The sequence below is a fragment of the Pseudophryne corroboree genome, chromosome 1, assembly GCF_028390025.1.
Source record: "Pseudophryne corroboree isolate aPseCor3 chromosome 1, aPseCor3.hap2, whole genome shotgun sequence".
NCBI lineage: Eukaryota > Metazoa > Chordata > Amphibia > Anura > Myobatrachidae > Pseudophryne > Pseudophryne corroboree.
The window spans coordinates 136,751,701-136,764,756 of NC_086444.1; the positions used below are offsets into that span (position 1 = coordinate 136,751,701).

At 48.1% G+C, this 13,056-nt stretch overlaps 1 protein-coding gene and 1 non-coding gene across 3 annotated transcripts in view; both read left to right on the plus strand.

The window, feature by feature from the left end:
• The window catches only part of CWC27 (CWC27 spliceosome associated cyclophilin), a 643,952-nt gene that overhangs the window by 217,942 nt on the left and 412,954 nt on the right, over window positions 1-13,056 (plus strand). The gene's annotated exons all lie outside the window — the stretch shown is intronic.
• LOC134932828 (U6atac minor spliceosomal RNA) lies at window positions 6,002-6,129 on the plus strand. The gene has a single exon (XR_010179500.1). It is a non-coding gene; the product is annotated as a U6atac minor spliceosomal RNA (small nuclear RNA).

Consider the following 13,056-nt stretch of genomic DNA (forward strand, 5'->3'; position numbering starts at 1 on the left):
GAGCAAGACTAAGAAATTTCAGTCAGATCTGGGCGTCTTCTTGCCTGGATCCCTGGGTACTGGAAATTGTTACCCAGGGGTACAGACTGGAGTTTCAAGAACTCCTGCCTCACAGATACTTCAAATCGGGCTTGCCAGCTTTGCTGACAGAAAGTGCTATCCTACAGGAAGCCATTCAAAACTTGCTGAGGTCAAATGTCATTGTTCCGGTTCCACCTCACCTACACCACAAGGGTTATTACTCAAACTGTTTGTGGTACCGAAACCGGATGGTTTGGTAAGACCAGTATTAAACATAATGTCATTGAACCCCTACTTGAGGGAATTAAAATTCAAGATGGAGTCTCTGAGAGCGGTGATCTCAGGTCTGCAGGAAGGGGAATTCCTGGTATCCCTGGATATCAGGGATGCGTACCTTCACATTCCGATCTGGTCGCCTCACCAGGGTTCACCAAGGTGATGGCGGAGATGATGCTACTCCTCCGCACGCAGGGTGTGAACATAATTCCTTATCTGGACGACCTACTGATAAAAGCGTCTTCCAGGGCGAAGCTGTTACAGAGCATTGCTCTCACGACTCAACTACTCCAGGATCATAGCTGGATCCTAAACCCTCCAAACCACACTTAAAGCCGACAAGGAGACTGTCCTTCCTGGGGATGATCCTCGACACGGAAGTACAGAGGGTGTTTCTGCCGAAGGAAAAAGCGTTGGGGATACAAACAATGGTCCGGGATGTCCATATGGATGGCTACAAGCCAGCCCGGGTATCGGTTCATCAGTGCATTCGCCTTCTGGGGAAGATGGTTGCCTCCTACGAGGCTCTACAGTACGGAAGATTCCATGCACGGTCTTACCAACTGGATCTCATGGACAAATGGTCGGGATCTCATCTTCACATGCACCAGAGGATACGTCTATCACCGAAAGCCAGAATATCGCTCCTCTGGTGGCGGCAAACTTCTCACCTACTAGAGGGCCGCAGGTTCGGGATTCAGATTTGGATCCTCCTAACCACAGATGCAAGTCTCAGAGGTTGGGGAGCAGTCACCCAGGGGGACAACTTCCAAGGAAGGTGGTCAAGTCTGGAATCCATCCTTCCGATAAACAATCAGGAACTAAGGGCCGTGTACAACTGTCTTCTACAAGCGGCACATCTTCTAAAAGATCAGGCCATTCAAGTTCAGTCAGACAATGTAACAACAGGCGCTGTCAGCAATCTTCATTCCGGGAGTAGACAACTGGGAAGCGGACTTCCTCAGCAGACAAGATCTTCATCCGGAAGAGTGGGGCCACCACCCAGAAGTGTTCGCAGAGGTGACAAGTCTTTGGGGCATACCTCAAATCAACATGATGGCCTCACGCCTCAACAAGAAGCTTCGGAGGTATTATTCCAGGGTGGATGCCCTGGTAACTCCGTGGGTGTTCAACTCAGTGTATGTGTTCCCTCCACTTCTACTCATCCCAAGGAAACTAATAAAGAGAACAAGAGTTCAGGTGATCCTCATTGCTCCAGACTGGCCAAGAAGAGCTTGGTATGCGGATCTTCTAGTGTTAGTGCTGGAAGATCCGAGGCCTCTTCCTCTTCGAGAGGACCTTCTGCAACAGGGGTAGTTCGCTTATCAAGACTTACCGCAACTACGTTTGACGGCATGGAGGTTGAACGCCAGATCTTAGCTCGGAAGGGCATTCCGAACAAAGTTATTCCTACCCTGATGCAGGCTAGAAAGGGAGTAACGTCAAAACATTACCATCGGATTTGGAAAAAGTACGTGTCTTGGTGCGAATCCAAGAAGTTTCCTATGGTGGCGTTTCAACTTGGACGGTTTCACCTCTTCCTGCAAGCAGGGGTGGATGTTGGCCTGCGCCTGGGCGCCATAAAAGTCCAGCCTTGTCCATTTTCTTCCAGAAACAATTGGCTGCCCTCCCTGAGGTTCTGACTTTCTTGAAAGGGGTGCTGCACATCCAACCTCCTTTTGTGCCTCCAACGGCACCTTGGGACCTTAACGTGGTACTGCAGTTCCTGCAATCGGATTGGTTCGAGCCTTTGCAGGAGGTTGAGGTCAAGTTTCTTACATGGAAGAAGACTGTCACACTGTTGGCATTGGCATCTGCTAGACGTGTGTCAGAATTGGGGGCATTGTCCTACAAGGGCCCCTACTTGATTTTTCATGAAGATAGAGCTGAGCTCAGGACGCTCCAGCAATTTCTTCCGAAGGTTGTGTCAGCTTTTCATATCAACCAACCTATTGTCATGCCAGTGGCTACTGACTCCTCAATCACTTCAAAGTTTTTGGATGTTGTGAGGGCTTTGAAGATTTATGTGAAGAGAACTTCTCTTCACAGAAAGTCGGACGCTCTGTTTGTCCTTTATGATCCCAACAAGGTTGGGTGGCCTGCTTCTAAGCAGACGATTTCTCGCTGGATCAGGCTTACTATCCAGCATGCTTATTCTACGGCAGGCTTGCCGTGTCCTAAATCTGTTAAGGCCCACTTTACTCATAAAGTGGGTTCTTCCTGGGCGGCTGCCCGGGGTGTTTCGGCTTTACAGCTTTGCCGAGCAGCAACTTGGTCAGGGTGGAACACGTTTGCTAAGTTCTACAAGTTCGATACTTTGGCCTCTGAGGACCTAAAGTTTGGTCAATCGGTTCTGCAGGAGCCTCCGCGCTCTCCCTCCTGTACTGGGAGCTTCGGTACATCCCCATGGTACTAATGTGGACCCCAGCATCCTCTAGGACGTAAGAGAAAATAGGATTTTAATTACCTACCGGCTTAACTCGTAGTCCGTAGAGGATGCTGGGCGCCCGCCCAGCGCTTCGTTCTCCTGCAGTTGTTACTTGGTTCGGTACTACCTTGTTCCTTGGTAAAGTACTGCATTGTTACTTGGTTAAGTACTTTTGTTCAGCTGTTGCTGACTTGTTCAAGCTGGTTAGCTTGGTTTGCCTTGTTATGTGTGAGCTGGTGGGAATCTCACCACTATCTGTGTATTTACTTATCTCAAAGTATGTCCGTCTCCTCGGGCACAGTTTCTAGACTGAGTCTGGTAGGAGGAGCATAGAGGAAGGAGCCAGCCCACACTATTAAACTCTTAAAGTGCCCATGGCTCCCAAGGGACCCGTCTGTATCCCATGGTACTAATGTGGACCCCAGCATCCTCTACGGACTACGAGAAAAGGATTTACCGGTAGGTAATTAAAATCCTATTTTCTCCTTTATCCACTAGGGGACACTGGAGTGCTCTTTATAATGGGGTATAAAGTGTGTGCTAACCGGGAACTGACACTTTAAGAATTTAGAAGTGTGATTATCTCCTCCCCCTGTATACCCCTCCTACAAGCCAGGCTTAAGGACCATACACATTAGGCGACTTTGGCCTCAAAATCTTTCATTTTGGCAGTTTTGAGTGATTTTGAGGTCAAAGTCGCCCAGTGTGTATGGCCCAGCGACGGAAGACTGGCGATGATGTGCTCTCCCACATCATCGCCAGCGAAGTGGTCTGTCGGCTGGTATTACCAGCATGTTTGCAGATGATGGTTCATCTTCCAGCCATCATCGCTCAGTGTGTATGACCATGAGCGATGATGGCTGGAAGGTGAACTCTTTTCTGTCCGCCTGACCCGCCCTGCTCACTCCCCAAGTCCCACCTGCTTCACGGCTGCGGTTCCGCTTGCTCCCTCCTGCTTGTGACCGCACAGCACACTCGCACAGAGAAGCAGCGCCATATAGAAGCAGTAAAGTGAGTCGCTGCATCAAGTTGTGACCCTGGATTATATACATTGCTGGCATAGGCTAGCAATGTATATACCACTGGCTACCAATGTTTAGTTCAGGCCTGTCCAACCTGCGGCCCTCCAGCTGTTGTGAAACTACAATTCCCAGCATGCCCTGCCACAGTTTTGCTGTCAGGAAATGCTAAAACTGTGGCAGGGCATGCTGGGATGTGTAGTTTCACAACAGCTGGAGGGCCGCAGGTTGGACAGGCCTGGTTTAGTTATTGCTTTTTTATCTAAGCCAGTAATATATACATTGCTGGCACAGGCCAGCAATGTATATATAACCACTGCCCACCAATGATGTTTATCAAGCCAGCAATACAGTATATGCATTGCTGGCACAGGCCAGCAATGTATATATTACTGGCGCCATTGCCCACCAATTTTTATGTCTAATATAAACATGATATATAAATTGTAGGCAGGGTCCCCATTTATAAACATTATGGCAGCAGTGTCCCCCTTTTTACTTATTACGGCAGCAGTCCCCCTTTTTACACATTACGGCAGCAGTCCCCCTTTTTACACATTACGGCAGCAGTCCCCCTTTTTACACATTACGGCAGCAGAGTCCCCCTTTTTACACATTACGGCAGCAGAGTCCCCCTTTTTACAGTGGGCCATGCTCCCACCCTTGGAATTCAAACCCAGCCTATTATGTAAATAGCCTTTCTAATGAAAGATTTTCAGCAAAGTCTTTCGTCTACTGAAAATCTCTTGCTTTTTTGGAAAATAGCTTAGTGTGTATGCACTATTTTGGTGAAAGATATATCTTTCAGAGATGTTGTCGAAGTCTTTTGATATGAAAATCTCCTAGTGTGTAAGGGCCTTTAGTTTAGTGTCCGAGGGAGCTGGTCACATGCTGGGCTTCTCCTCAAAGGCAAAAAGTTTTTTTTAAATGTTAGTCAGAAATTCTGCAGCAAAGCAAGAGGAGATGACAGGCAGTAACTGCTCTGCTTGTCTGCAACGATGTAGCTGCCAGGGGGCTCCTCCGCAGCTGCCAGGGGGCTCCTCCGCAGCTGCCCTGCGAACCTCACAGGGGTCCCTGGCTCAGAGATCACCGTCTCTGGGGTAGCATAGGACACTGCTGCATGCTGCGCGCATCTCGGCACCCCGATCCTCAACCACCACTGGCCAGCATACGGCAGCTCTGTGAGTATAACGCCTGGCTCCCGATTAGCAGGATGCCAGGCACAAACAAATGGCGAGGATTTAGGAAGTCCCAGCAGTGGTCCACACAATAGAGTGCCATAGCGGGGGGTGCGGAGCTAACTCCCGGAGTTCAGCTCCTTTCTCTCAGCTGCCCGGCGCTATCGCAGTATATCAGAAGCTGGCGGCCAATGCTAAAGGCAGATGGTCCCTGCAACACCGATTAAGAGCTGCTGCTGAGGACTGCGATGACCTTCTAAGGCAGCGCTGAGACTGAGAGACCTTAAACAAGATTGTGAGTCATCAATGGTGTAGAGCAGAGTTTCTCAAACTTGTTCCTCAAGGCACCAGGTTTTAGGTATATCCATGGCTCAGAACAGATGATTAAATCAAATTGACTGAGGTGCTAATTAAGTCACCTGTGGCCAAGCATGGATAACTTTTAAACCTGGACCGTTTGGGTGCCTTGAGGACCACGTTTGAGAACCTCTGGTTTTGTTAGGAGAATAATTGAGCACATGTAACTGAGTTTCACTTTACTTTCACTTTAGTTAGTACATATACTGTGCCTAGTGTTTTAGCATTGCTAACAGCGTTGATTAGGGCTAATGTGATTATCTTCCTCCTTTGCCCTTCTCTCCTGCCTTTTTTTAACTCTGTCTCTCCTTCTTACACTGTCCACTATGCTACTGTGTTGTTTGTGTATTAGTGTGTTTTATCATGGCTGGAAAATGGCTATCAGGCTTCACAGAAGACCTTCCGTGCACAAGGTGTGCAGAAAAATTCACACAAAGGGTAATTTAGATAGTTCCCTTTTATGTGCTTCTTATGATTAGGAGCAACAAGGCTCAATAGATCACCACAGGTGCAGAATACTCCAGTTTGGGCGTCGCAGCTCACTAATGTAATGTCACACCGGTCTGCGGAGCTGGAAGCCTCTTCAGGAGGTTTCCAGATCTCAGAAATCTGACCCCTCTCCAGACCAAGAATCAGCCTGGGCTCGGGACCTGGCAAGGCCAGTGGAAGGGCTCACTGAGGCCATGGTCCCATTCCCCTCTGTGATGCAAGTCTCCAAAAAGGTGTTGTATGAAAGAGAGAGGGTTAGCTCTCCCTTGACAAGGATGGAAGAGGTCCCAGTGGCCTTTACAACGCATATACAGTTAAGGCACTGCCACCTACTTAGTGGCATCTCTAATTAAGTTTTTAAGACTGTTACGCTCTGTACTGCACTTGGACGATTCAAAGGACAAAGATAGGGCTCCTTTAGTCGGGGCAAGTTTCTACACACAGGGGGGAACAGATCCCGGAGGAACCGGAGACTGTGTCCCAGGGCATTGAGGCATTTATTGTCGCAAAATTCCAAGTTTTAATGGTGGACATCAGATCGGCCAGGAAACACCCGGATAAAATATTCCAGGTGCCCAGTCAACTTTTGTCGACATATCCTTCCCTGCTGACAGCAGGAAGTTATGCAAGACTCACCCTACGGTATATTCCTCAGTGTTTCGTCTGTCCAAAAAGACAGTGCTGCCGGTCCTTTCTTAGAGGAGGCATCGGACTGGAAATTTGAAAATTAATGTCCATTAGCACAGCAGCAGGCGTAACACTGCGTCCTGCACTGGTAGGTATCCAGGTCAACAGGGCCATTGAAGCCTGGGCGAAACAAGTAGCTGAGGGTCTGCTAGCAGGATCCCCAGAGGAGTCTCTTATCCCCTTTGCACAACACAGTGAGGAGTCAGCGGCTTTTCTAGGTGAGGCATCTAAGGAGGTACAGTATGTATTCTCGTTTCTAGGTCCTTCGCTTTAGCGATATCGGCCGCAGAGCTGTCTGGTTGCAACAGTGGCAAGCAGACGCAGAATCAGAGAGTGAAGTGGAAGCGTTACCATTTACTGGCGATGTCCTGTTGGTGCCCGACCTGGACAAGTGTATTTCACAGGCCAAAAGCCGCATCCTTCTCTGGGTGGAGGAATACACCGTGGCAAGATTAATTCCTGGCGAGGACAATTGGGAGGCCGACTACCTAAGTCGTCAGGACATACATCCCGGGGAGTGGGCTCTCCATCCTTAGGTGTTTCGACATTGTCCATCGATGGGGCGTTCCACAAGTTGACCTTATGGCTTCCAGACAAAATCAACTGCCGCTGTATTGTTCTCGAACATGAGACCTGGCAGCCATAGTGGTAGATGCACCCACGACATCTTGGTGGTTCCGGTTTGTCTACCTGTTTCCTCCATTCCCTCTGCTGCCTCATCTTTTTCAGCGCATCAAGAGAGAGAAGGCCATGCAGAGCTTGGCATGCCAGCCTACGTCTGCTTCTGATAGATGATCCGTCGCCTCTAATGCTGTGAGAGGATCTGCTACAACAGGGGCCTTTCATCTATCCAGACTTAAGGCTGCTTCGTTTGACGGCATGGTTGTTGAAAAGGCAATCCTAAGGCAAAGAGTTAGTCCGGCGGCAGTCATCCCTACTATGCACGGGACCGGAATGAAGTTACTTTCAGCCACTACCACCGCATCTGGAACGCTTATTCATCCTTGGGATGTTTTCCACTGCCTTCAAGATGTCATGGCTCCTTTTTTTTTCCTGCATGCAGGTTTCTAAGCCAGATTACGTCTAGGACAGTGCAGGTGTCTGCGTTGTCCATCTCCTTCCAGAAGAAACTGGTCTTTCTTCCAGATGTTCTTTAGGGGGTTGTCTGTTTTACAACCACCTTTTGTTTCTCCCACGGCACTTTGGGACCTTGAGATTGTCCTTTCGTTCTTACAGTCATAGAAACATAGAATTTGACGGCAGATAAGAACCACTTGGCCCATCTAGTCTGCCCCTTTTTTTTTTATCCTTTAGGTATTCTCAACCCTTTTTGAACCTTAATTCTTTGTAAGGATATTCATATGCCTATCCCAAGCATGTTTAAATTGCTCTACAGTCTTAGCCTCTACCACCTCTGATGGGAGACTATTCCACTTATCCACTACCCTTTCTGTGAAGTAATTTTTCCTTAAATTTCCCCTGAACCTCCCCCCCCTCCAGTCTCAGTGTATGACCTCGAGTTCTAATACTTCTCTTCCTTTGAAGAATGTTTCCCTCCTGAACTTTGTTAAGACCCTTGATATATTTGAAAGTTTCTATCATGTCTCCCCTTTCCCTTCTCTCCTCCAAACTATGCATGTTAAGATCTTTTAGCCTTTACGGGTACGTTTTGTGATGTAGGCCATGCACCATTTTAGTTGCCCTTCTTTGTACACTCTCTAATGTATTTATATCCTTCTGGAGATATGGTCTCCAGAACTGGACACAGTATTCCAGATGGGGCCGCACCAATGACCTATACAGTGGCATTATCACTTCATTTTTCCTGCTACTGATTCCTCTCCCTATGCAACCAAGCATCTGACTTGCCTTTCTCATTGCTTTGTTACATTGCTGTCCTGCCTTCAAGTCACTTGAAATAGTGACTCCTAAATCCCTTTCCTCCTCAGTAGTTTCCATTATAGTACCCTTGATACTATATTTAGCCTTTGGGTTTTTGAGACCCAAGTGCATGATTTTGCATTTTTTTGTCATCTCTGTTTGAACCATTGGAGAAAGTGGAATAGAAGTACCTATCATGGAAAGTAGTACATCTACTCGCCCTGGCTCCTGTCAGAAAAGTGTCGGAGCTCGGAGCACTGTCCTGTTGCCCTCCATTCTTGATCTTCTAGGAAGATAGGGCTGAACTACACAACGAAATGTCATTCCTTTCAAGGGCGGTCTTGGCTTTCCACATTAACCAACCTCTTGTGGTATCGGTTCTTCCAGAAGACTCTCTCCTTCCAGATCTCCGGACGTTGTCAGGGCTCTCAGGCTCAATATGGACAGGGCTCTCTGCGGAAATCAGACTCATTGTTTGTTCTGTACAATGCCGCCCATTCTGGATGGCCAGCATCAAAGCAGATGGTTGCACGATTGATACGTCTGGCCATCAGACAGACCTATGTGTCTTTATCCAGGGAGCCTCCGACTTCCATTACAGCGCATTCTACACTCTCGGTGGGTCCCTCGTGGGCGGCTGCCGAGCAGCCACTGGGTCGGCCGGCATACTTTTGTCCATTTTCACCGGTTCGAAATGTTCGCGGCTCATGTTTTGTAATATGGTCGTGATGGGAGCTCTGGGATGTCCCCATTTTAAAGAGCACTCCGGTGTCCCCTAGTGGGTTAAGGAGAAAACAGGATTTTGGTTCTTACCTGATAAAGCTGAATTCCTTTATCGTATAAACAACCCTTTATGAGGTCTAAGAACACTGTACGCTGTTTACTTAAGAAGTACCGTAAGGGTACGCTAGTTGCGTAACGATCGCTTAGCCGTAGGCGAGACGCTCAAGCGTCACGTTCGCTCACGGCCAAGAGATCACAGGCAGGCACGCTATTGGCTGTTGACTAACGTAATGATTCGCTATGGCGTAGCAGACGCTCGAGACCACGAGGAGATCACCAGCGGCGCAGACGCTCACAACGCTATACCTTGATATCTATACCTTTAACAATGAGATACACAGTATACCTTTATGTAGAGACAATGTGTAAGTGCAACCTGGTGTAACCTGATTAACTACAAAGCTGCTTGAGCGTCACCGACGCTCTGTGAACACTTAACACTATGAGAAAATACACAGATACTTGTTTAGGGTCCAAAGCCTATTATCTGTATTATGACTATTATACTTGCAAAAAGAATCACAGTACAAATGATACACTACAATATAACAGAGACTTCCTAACCAAATAACTATACAAGAAATACAATACAATACAATACTAATCAAGGGAAAATACGAGAGAAAGTGAGGAGAGAGAGAGAGAGAGAGATATATATGAGAGAAATGGCTCACAGAAAGACAATGATTACGGAGAGAAACTTACGCACAAGGGTAACGATCGCAAGCGCTTCTGGACAGCCAGCTTCCCGATTATCAGCAATGAGAACCGTTTGATGAGAAGTGAAAGCTGGATGCCACAGGCCCGTCTTTTATGCTACTCACACAATGCAATCCAATGGTCCCTACAATCTCATTGTCCATTGGACGCAGGAATTCGGCTTCGCATCATAACAAAAGGTCATAGGGTGATTCATACAGGTGGGCTGTGACGATTTCAAACAGCTCAGGTGGGTGGGAAACTAGGTTTCCCGCCGCATACCTGAGTAAGAGTAAATAATAGTAATGGACATAAACTTCTTATGTCCATAACTATTCGCACGAGCGATTAATACGCTCCAAACCAACACCGGAATATTGCTATTTAAATACTCTTCCGATGGGTACCAAACACTGCTGTATGACTCCTGTTAGACCCTTCCTACAATACAAAGAGGGATTCCTCCGTTCAGGGACATTCTATATTAACCAAACTTTCAGAATCTATCAAAGGGACCATGATCTACAAACTACATTAATTGTGAAAATATGTAACGATTGAGTCGCACGCTACGACTACATAAACTCTACCGTAAATACGCATACCGTGCGCCCGCGGGTGCACGCTATTGCGGGTATGCGCCTTCACGGGAGAGCGTACGCATGCGCAGCGCGGACCAGTGTGCGGTGCAAATATGGCAGTATGTATGGGGATATTTTTCTGACTTTGACATACCGGTAAATCCTTTTCTCAGATTTCACAGGGGACATTGGACGCCCACCCTGCGCTGTTCCTTCCAGCCATGGTTATTGTCATTATGTGTTTAACTGTTTTCAGTTCTTGTTTTGACTTTTTCCTTGTTTCACACCTGTTGTGTTCGTTGTGTGTACTTGTTTCACTCCTCCTCTGAAGTTTATTGTTCTAGCACTCCTCGGGCATGGTTTACTAATGCTGGCCATACACTAGGTCGATATCGTGTACGAATACACGATATAGACCTATCATTCGTCCCATTGCATGCACATTGTGCATGTTAATGAGTGAGGATATGATGCGATGCCCGGCCCCGTGGGTTGCACGTCGCATCAGCTGATCATATGTGCTGCGCATATGATCAACCAATCCCGGCCCCCGGCAATTGCGGAGGTACGATAGAATGTACGATGCAAAAGCACTGTGCAATCTGTCGCATGCCTGGCGGCTGGTGGGGGGGATCATTAGTACCACTCGCATCTAATTGTAAAGAGCACTCCGGTGTCCCCTGTGGAATTGGAGAAAGGGATTTACCGTTAAGTAGCAAAATCCTGTTTCTCTGACGTCCTAGTGGATGCTGGGGACTCCGTAAGGACCATGGGGAATAGCGGGCTCCGCAGGAGACTGGGCACTCTAAAGAAAGATTTAGTACTATCTGGTGTGCACTGGCTCCTCCCTCTATGCCCCTCCTCCAGACCTCAGTTAGAATCTGTGCACGGACAGAGCTGGGTGCTTTTAGTGAGCTCTCCTGAGCTTGCTAATAAAGTATTTTAGTTATGTTTTTTATTTTCAGAGAGCTTCTGCTGGCAACAGACTCTCTGCTACGAGGGACTGAGGGGAGAGAAGCAAACCTACTAACTGCGGCTAGGTTGCGCTTCTTAGGCTACTGGACACCATTAGCTCCAGAGGGATCGAACACAGGACCTGACCTTGTCGTCCGTTCCCGGAGCCGCGCCGCCGTCCCCCTCGCAGAGCCAGAAGACAGAAGCCGGCAGAAGCGGAGAAGACATCGAAATCGGCGGCAGAAGACTCCTGTCTTCACATGAGGTAGCGCACAGCACTGCAGCTGTGCGCCATTGCGCCCACACTAACCCACACACTCCGGTCACTGTACGGTGCAGGGCGCAGGGGGGGGCGCCCTGGGCAGCAATTGTTACCTCCTGGCGAATGCTGCAAATAAACAGTGGCACACTGTTATATGTATGAGCCCCCGCCATTTATTTTACAAGAAATCGCGGGACAGAAACCCGCCGCTGAGGTGGAGGGGCCTTCTTCCTCAGCACTCCCCAGCGCCATTTTCCTTCCACAGCTCCGCTGAAAGGAAGCTCCCCAGGCTCTCCCCTGCAGAATCACGGTAGAAGGGTAAAAAAAAAAGGGGGGGCACATAAATTTAGGCGCATAAATCATAATACAGCAGCTACTGGGTAAACACTAAGTACTGTGTAATCCCTGGGTTATATAGCGCTGGGGTGTGTGCTGGCAAACTCTCGCTCTGTCTCTCCAAAAGGCCTTGTGGGGGTCCTGTCCTCATTTAGAGCTTCCCCTGTGTGTGTGGTGTGTCAGTACGCGTGTGTCGACATGTTTGACGAAGAGGGCTATGTGGAGGCAGAGCAAGTGCAGTTGACTGACGTGTCGCCGCCGACGGTGCCGACACCTGATTGGATGGATATGTGGAAGGTGTTAAATGATAATGTAAACTCCTTACATAAAAGGTTGGATAAAGCTGATACCTCGGGTCAGTCAGGGTCTCAACCCATGCCTGATCCTACAGCGCAGAGGCCCTCAGGGTCTCAAAAGCGCCCACTATCAAAAATGGTTGACATAGATGTCGACACGGATTCTGACTCCAGTGTCGACGACGATGATGCAAAATTGCAACCAAAAATGACAAAAGCTATACGTTACATGATTATAGCGATGAAGGATGTTTTACACATATCAGAGGTAAACCCTGTCCCTGACAAGAGGGTTTATATGTATGGGGAGAAAAAGCAAGAGGTGACTTTTCCCCCTTCACATGAGTTAAATGAGTTATGTGAAAGAGCGTGGGATTCCCCAGATAAGAAAGCCCTGATTTCCAAAAGGTTACTTATGGCGTACCCTTTCCCGCCTGAAGACAGGGTGCGCTGGGAATCCTCCCCTAGGGTAGATAAAGCTCTGACACGCTTATCTAAGAAGGTGGCCCTGCCGTCGCAGGATACGGCCACCCTAAAGGATCCTGCAGATAGATTTCAGGATACTTTCCTGCTTTCTATTTATACACATTCAGGGACTCTACTGAGGCCGGCAATTGCGTCGGCGTGGATGTGTAGTGCTGTAGCAGCGTGGACAGATAATCTGTCTGAGGAAATGGATACCTTAGACAGGGATACCATTATGCTGACCCTGGGGCATATAAAAGACACTGTCCTATATATGAGGGATGCCCAGAGGGACATTTGCCTACTGGGCTCTAGAATTAATGCAATGTCAATTTCTGCCAGGA